Source organism: Saccoglossus kowalevskii, chromosome 9, assembly GCF_978046115.1.
Source record: "Saccoglossus kowalevskii chromosome 9, keSacKowa6.1, whole genome shotgun sequence".
Lineage (NCBI taxonomy): Eukaryota > Metazoa > Hemichordata > Enteropneusta > Harrimaniidae > Saccoglossus > Saccoglossus kowalevskii.
In genome coordinates this window covers 34445896-34453204 of record NC_140649.1, presented here as the reverse complement: position 1 = coordinate 34453204, position 7309 = coordinate 34445896, and positions in this window count along the sequence as shown.

Sequence of the window (7309 nt, the reverse complement as noted above, 5' to 3'; positions counted from 1 at the left end):
AAATCCCTATTTCGTACCATACTCATTACCCGACAAAAAAAATCTAGTCCCTAAAAAGATGTTCCACAACATATTGCCAGATCGTTACTCCCCACCCAAGTCTTTCGATCCCCACAAACATTATACAAGGCTCAGAATTAGATAAATGTATGACGTCATATTATGAAGATAACATTATACGACATCATATCATGAAGATAACATTATTCTGACAAATGTACCATGGAATGATTTCATGTATTCAAATAAGTGATAATTGGGATAATTAATCACTAAGAACAATATTTAAAAACACCTATATTCATATTTTAAGAGTATTGCAACCATGAAAAGTAGTTCGGATAATTTAGAATGACAAATCGCTGTTTGGATTATTCTTAGGTGTGTATCTGTAGACGAACTTAAACCGTGTTTTCCCGATGACGCCATCAACGGCCATTTACTTACCTATGTTTTGAACGGTGGTGGCGCTCTGTGGCATAGACAAACCCCTGTCCTACGTTTACGATGCGATACGCCTTGGTCTGTCGCAACTTTGATTTATGGTCTGATAAAGTTTGTAACTTGAGATTCTCACTCTTTTTTTTAATTTAATATATTTTTATTGTTTTACTTGCCGTTATCTCGGTTATCTCTGTAAGGAGTGGTTGACAAAACTCGTCGAAAACTATGCATTTCCATATGAATTGAGTCAGATGTAGCGACCGGGATACGATATAAAAAATCTAATTAAAGCAATAAAACAATCAAATGAATAAAAATAACGGCAGAGAATATAGGTAACATAGTGCAATTGTAAATTTTATTTCTCTTTTATTTTGAACTAGAGAGAGCTACACTTTATTTGTAAGTGGGCTTTGGGAAAAACAACATTACCAGCAGTACTACTCACCAGATTTAACTTTTCGAGTGTTTGGGACGCGGATCTGGCAATTATTAACCCTGCCTCAGTTGTTTTTACATGCATGGTTAATGCAATGTGGTACTGGCGTCATTGCAAAGGTGTTACCCCCCCCCCTCTACTGCCCGTTCCTGTTAAGTCGTATTTCTCGCGTGCGTTTCAAACTAATACCATTGAGGGCGGCAAACATAACTGGAATACGTAAGAGTCGTGGAGGGTTTCGGACTGGAAATCGAGTCTAATTTTAACATTGTCGTTGAATTCAGTTGTAGTGTGAGAGGTGAAACAACCTTCGCATAGTCACAGTTTGTCGCTATTGTGAGTTGAGGGTGTAGACATCACTGGATACGCGGTTTGGGATATAGCCAAATTCTGATATTCTACTTTCGACACTATGAATGGTAAACACAGCTATTGTTCCTTCTTGTCAATAAATTAGAGCGTCAGTAATTTGTTTCAAATTCACAACACCGAATCTTCTTTGGCTTCTGAGTTTTACTGCTTTCAAGTTCTTTGAATAGCTTGAGAGTGTCAGTATTTTGAGAAAAAAATGACAAAAGTTGCACTGAAGTGAACTGAATAGTTTGGAAAAATTATATTGACACAAAAAACATTGTTAGAACGCTAGTCTGAAGTTGAAATCGATGGCCTTAAATTTTAGATCAAATATTTGAAATTTATGATTCAGTGAAAGTGTCAACCATATTGTTACTGGACAAATTACTGACTGGTTTACAAAAGTTAAATTAACTAAAAAATAAAGGTTGTCATAAAATGGGTGACACAAGTACAATCGCCTCACTAGCTTTGGAATTATTTACACGACACACTGACATACAGACCCGTAACGGTGCCTCAGAAATAAAATAACACTCTACTACTCTGTACTCATAGTCGTGGGAATCCTTAAATTGTTTTGCGGCACAATTTTAATTGTAAATTTGACACGGACATTCTTGTATTTCAGAATAAGTAATACTCCAGTTGCTGACGTTTGAGATTGGAACGTGGAAACTTAATTTACATATTTAATATCAATGTATGTGAAGCAGGTGTGTGGTTCATTTCTCCGCGCTAATTAATTAAAATGCCATATACGGGCGTTCTTGATTACTGTAGACCAAATGGCCATGTAGAGTTATTGGAGTTATTTATTATATATATATATATATAATAATTATTCTGTATTATTAGAGTCAATGGAATTCGCGCGCGCTGTCCTGACCTTCAATCGCCTATGAATCGATTACGACATGACACAAAGTTAAAGTGAAAATAAACCATCTCCCTACGTATTATTGTTTTACATAGGCGGTGTGATATAAAGTATAATTTTGTCACAACAATGTCAACATCGTCTTCATCGACATCTCAACAAACCCATTTGTAACTTAGCCACACACGCCTCATTAAATAATCGCCTTCTAATATGTCCATCTATTTATTCCCTCTCCGTGTTTTTCTTGTAATCCATCTCAACACTGCCGGCTTTCGTGTTGCCTATTTAATAAACAGGGCGTTTTGATCTTCCTCGATGTTTCAATCAACATTCTATCCGGTGGCAGCGTTGAGAAGACCGACCCCTGTACGATATATTCACTAGGTATATATTTGTGTCCGTATTGTCAAGACGATTTTTTTGGCCGATGACCGTCGCCAACTCACGGGTCCCGATGTTTGGCACGGCGGAGATAGATTGATGCAAGTGCGTGCTCTGTTGGCGTGTGAGATTGACTCTTTCTCATGAGATCTTCAAGTTTGAACGTGTATCAGTTCGGCATATACTTCCTTCTAGACAGTCCTTAAATAGCGTATGGACCACATTCACATGAGAAAATATAAGTTTGGTTAGTCATGATTGCTCAGACAAAGTAACTTTATATGAAAATTTAGATCTATTGGTTTATTTAGTACATTGGCTCATTTAGTCTTTTTAAAATAAACTTGAGTTTCAAACATTGTTTATTATTCCAAATAACTAATACGACACTTAAAGTTTGTTTTTAAAAACATACTTAGACAGAACAGAAAACGCAATTTGCATATTTTTTCTATTTACGGCGTAATTCGCCTGCTTACAAAAAAAAAATATTTAAAAAAAAATCCGAAGCGTAACCACATTCGCCTTCGAAAAAATGAACAAGAAATGCGCGTTTGTTGGATTCGTTAAGATTCAATTCCTAATACGGACACATTTAAAACTATATAACCTCGCTTATAGGGGGGGGGGTCAATTCAGAAATAGGAACCGAGCTTCATTGCAGTTCCCGCTCAGTCAATTTGTTTGGACCTCACGTGACACAGAGAGGCGACGGCCATTTTGGATTTCCAAAAAGCGTCTTTTTCCATCTGTCATAATATACTATCTTCTTATCTGTGCGTGGGTCGTGGGTTTGCAACAAAGTCGTTTCAATGTTGTATATTTAAGTAAATTCTGCTTGAGTTCTCTTTAGACTGGAGCGTCTGGTGCCGCGCGAGATGAAAAGACGACGCCATATGGGAAACAACCGATCATTCGTCGTATTTACCCCGGAGAACCCTTCACGTTCTTCTCCACTAATGCTAGTTGTAAAAATGTAAACACGAATGAAAAAAATCAGTCGACACCAAGCGAGAAAAGTAACTTTAAAGTATGTGTTGTTGCGGGTTAAGAAGCGTTGGCTGTCATGTCTGAGAACGGTGAGCGATCGGAATGGACTCACCAATAGCAGACAGCTGAGAGAAGTTTACAGTTATCAACGTCCGTCGGCGACACAATAATGGATTGTTCAAAAGCGCAATCAGGCACGAATTCTCAGAGATCGTGAGGATATGGCTCAAACATTTGATTTCAAAATGTGAAAATGTCTTCACAGAATTCAGAAACGTGAATACCATGGTTTGGCAATTTTTCGTGGGACAGCACACAATGAAGAAGAAAGCATAGCCGGGAAATAAAGAAAGAGCATGTGAAATCGAATCGAACTCTCGCGGAACAGTAAAATTATAATATCCTACCGCGACTGTATCATTGTTGGTCAATCGAACTACGATTGCTCGTTTCGTGTTTAATTTTAGAATCTTATATCCCAGCTATCGCCCGTCACTGAATCATGTGACGGCAATCTAACTATTCAATGCATATGTTACAATCAGATTGTAACGTACTTCAAAACAAAACAAACAGAAGGGTTAGTAAACTGTAAGTAATTCATAACAATTGCGTCAAACAGACGCATAACGGTTCACTCAGAAAATTTATATTTTATAATCCAAGAACAGAAATGCTCAGAAATTGCTTACGATGACAGCTTTGAACCCCACACGCCGATTTCAACCTCCCGTGCGGTTTGGCAAAAGTGTGAAAAGTTGCCTGTCCCAGGGGGTCGCTGGTGAATACTGACCTACCTAACGAATGGAAAGAATGTAGTCCATTGTAACGAAACACTTCGCCAGTACAGTAACACACGGGGTCTGTTCATACAAAAAAACCTTAGTCGCTTAGACTTACTTGACTGTATAAAGAGAATGAATTTTTTAAAGGGGTGATAAAATATATACATTTCAAAAACACCATTGTTCCGATAACAGCCGTAGTTGTGCTTTCAAGGGGCCTTCTTTGATGTCGATGCGAATTCCTAGTATGTGCCTTTCTAATGTATGCGTGTTTACCGTTGAGAGCTGCCTCCTCTTCTCCCAAGACCCAGTGCGTGCGCAGACAAAGGGGTTCCCCAGCTGCATCTAAAAACTTTTTCACACAGTCCAAACTTTGAAGGATAGCGGTGTGGAAAAGGTTGATAACTTGATACTCGCTGTTTTTCAGACTGTTTGTGAAAAACGAACGCCGTATAGTATGCTGTGTGACTTGGTAAACAGGTGGAGAAGAGAGTCTTTTTTTGTAGTCACGTCGGCTTTTCGAAACTTTGGCACGGTAACATTGCTTGCACTGTACCAAGCTTGGCTAAGTTTCATTTTGTTTATTTTGACCCCAAATGTTCATTTATTTTACCAATAACCTTTTCGTTTTTCTTTACTTTTTGATGAAAATGTATTTGCTTTTACATCAAACTGGCGGGACGCTTTCTCTGTGTGTTTTTTTTTCTTTGCACTCTGAATAACTTGGAAGCCTGTGGCTTCAACGTAGCGCAACAATGCAGCTCCATAGCCACCCGCTCTAGTACTAAGAGACTCTGATCAGATACCCCTAGGCGTTTTGTCTTGTGGATAATCAGATTACTTGAAAAATATCTCTCGCAAGTCACATATGAAAATATATTTCTGTTACCGGCATTGTATGTTCGTGTAATAGTTGGTTTTTAGTTTGTTTGTCGTTGATGAAATTCTCATATATTCATTGTGTGGAATATGATATTAATAATATGTAAGTAAGTTCTGAGAGAGGCACAGTAACTGGAACATAATTTAGCAATAGAAATAAGCTGTTATCCAAATGTATGACAAAACGTGACGTTTATAAGACAATCTGAAAGTCATATAAATTCGTGTGCCAATTTAACATACAAAAACATATTTAATTTATGGTTGGAGGAAACATTCGTCAATTGTATCTCAAATGTGATTTTCCACGCATGGCGCAAATGTTGGAGTCGGTGTGATCCTAAAAACTTGGGGGGTGTATGTTGAAAAAATAATGCACCAACAACAAAACAACTCTGGATACATGTGCACGAGAAATTTCCCAACTGTCATATTTCATCAGTTGTTTATAGATCTTTTTTTCTCGTTTCAAACAATTTTAATTGTATTCAAACACACGTGGAATATTTACTCATTCACATTTCATATTATTTATGGACCCTTCCGCTGTGGCTATATTATGGCCTTTTCATTTGTCACATCTCAGTGAGATCCGGGTTTCACAACAGTTTTCTTTTAGGCAGGATGCCTGAACTGACTTCCTGATGCAGTAGATAGTTGCTTATGGATTACTTCATTATATTAGGATAATTAGTGCAAAGTATTGGCCGTATTGAAACCATTTTGTGTTGTTTATGACCGCAAACGTTCACGAGTACAGAGTTAGGGTGGTTGTAATGTTATCTATATTTTAAAATCGTTTTTTGAGTATGTTCCACTATTCACAATTCTACAAAATTTTAACAGTCTATAGCCAAGACTGTTTGGATAATAAAAAGCAAAAAAAAAAAATCACTACCAAGTGCCCACGAACCTGCATCTCTACCTTAATGAAGAATACACCGTCCATCGTTTTATTTTGAAAATACATGTCATAATGACCATGCAATATAGTTGTTGAGGTTTTTAAATTGTGTAAATATCATGTAACTGGGACCATACATCATTGTTAATGAATTATTTGCGTTTACAGTGTAATTTTCACAAAGAGCTAAGATTACAACGAAAAGGTATTACCAATGAGACGGAATATATGTTGACTTTAAACAACCGCAGCTGGCGATACTCTGCTGGTTGTGACATTTGAGATCGGCGTTACTCCCTGTCGATGTCCAACACCTCGTGAGATCTCTGTAACTAGAGAGCTCCCTGCTTCCAGTGACGGGGCGAGTCGTTCAAAATATGTTCCACCATGGGAGGCACTGGAACGTCCCGTGTCCCAGCGCGCAGGAAAAGTATGGTGGGGGCATTGGAATCGTCCCGTGTCCCAGCACAAGAGGCATTTGAATGAACCCGTGTCCCAGCACTAAATGAGTGTCATAACAAGAGTAGTGATCGATGCACAATGTTGCTAGGTCCACGAGACGCAGATCGGTGTTAACAAAATAGAGAACTGGCCACCATGAACCATTGACGTAGCAGCGATGTTACCACGTGATGGTCATTACGGTGGGGCTTTAGAAGCGACCCATGTCTCATCACGAGGGCATTATGATGTCGGGCGTTGGAAGCTTCCCGTGTCTCGGCACGAGGGGTGTTATGGAAGAGCATTAGAAGCGCCCCCTGCCCGATCGTGATGAAGAAGGAGATTATATAATTGCTATTTTTTCTGTTGTGATGGTGCATGGGAAGCGTCCAGTGTCTCGATGTGGGGGTATTAGAATCGTCCAGTGTTCCAGTGTGAGGGTATTAGAAGCGTCCAGTGTTCTGATGTGGGGGTATTAGAATCGTCCAGTGTTCCGATGTGGGGGTATTAGAAGCGTCCAGTGTTCCGATGTGGGGGTATTAGAAGCGTCCAGTGTTCCAGTGTGAGGGTATTAGAAGCGTCCAGTGTTCAAGTGTGAGGGTATTGGAAGCGTCCAGTCTTCCAGTGTGAGGGTATTAGAAGCGTCCAGTGTTCCGATGTGTGGGTATTAGAAACGTCCAGTGTTCTGATGTGGGGTATTAGAAGCGTCCAGTGTTCCAGTGTGAGGGTATTAGAAGCGTCCAGTGTTCCGATGTGGGGGTATTAGAAGCGTCCAGTGTTCCGATGTGAGGGTATTAGAAGCGTCC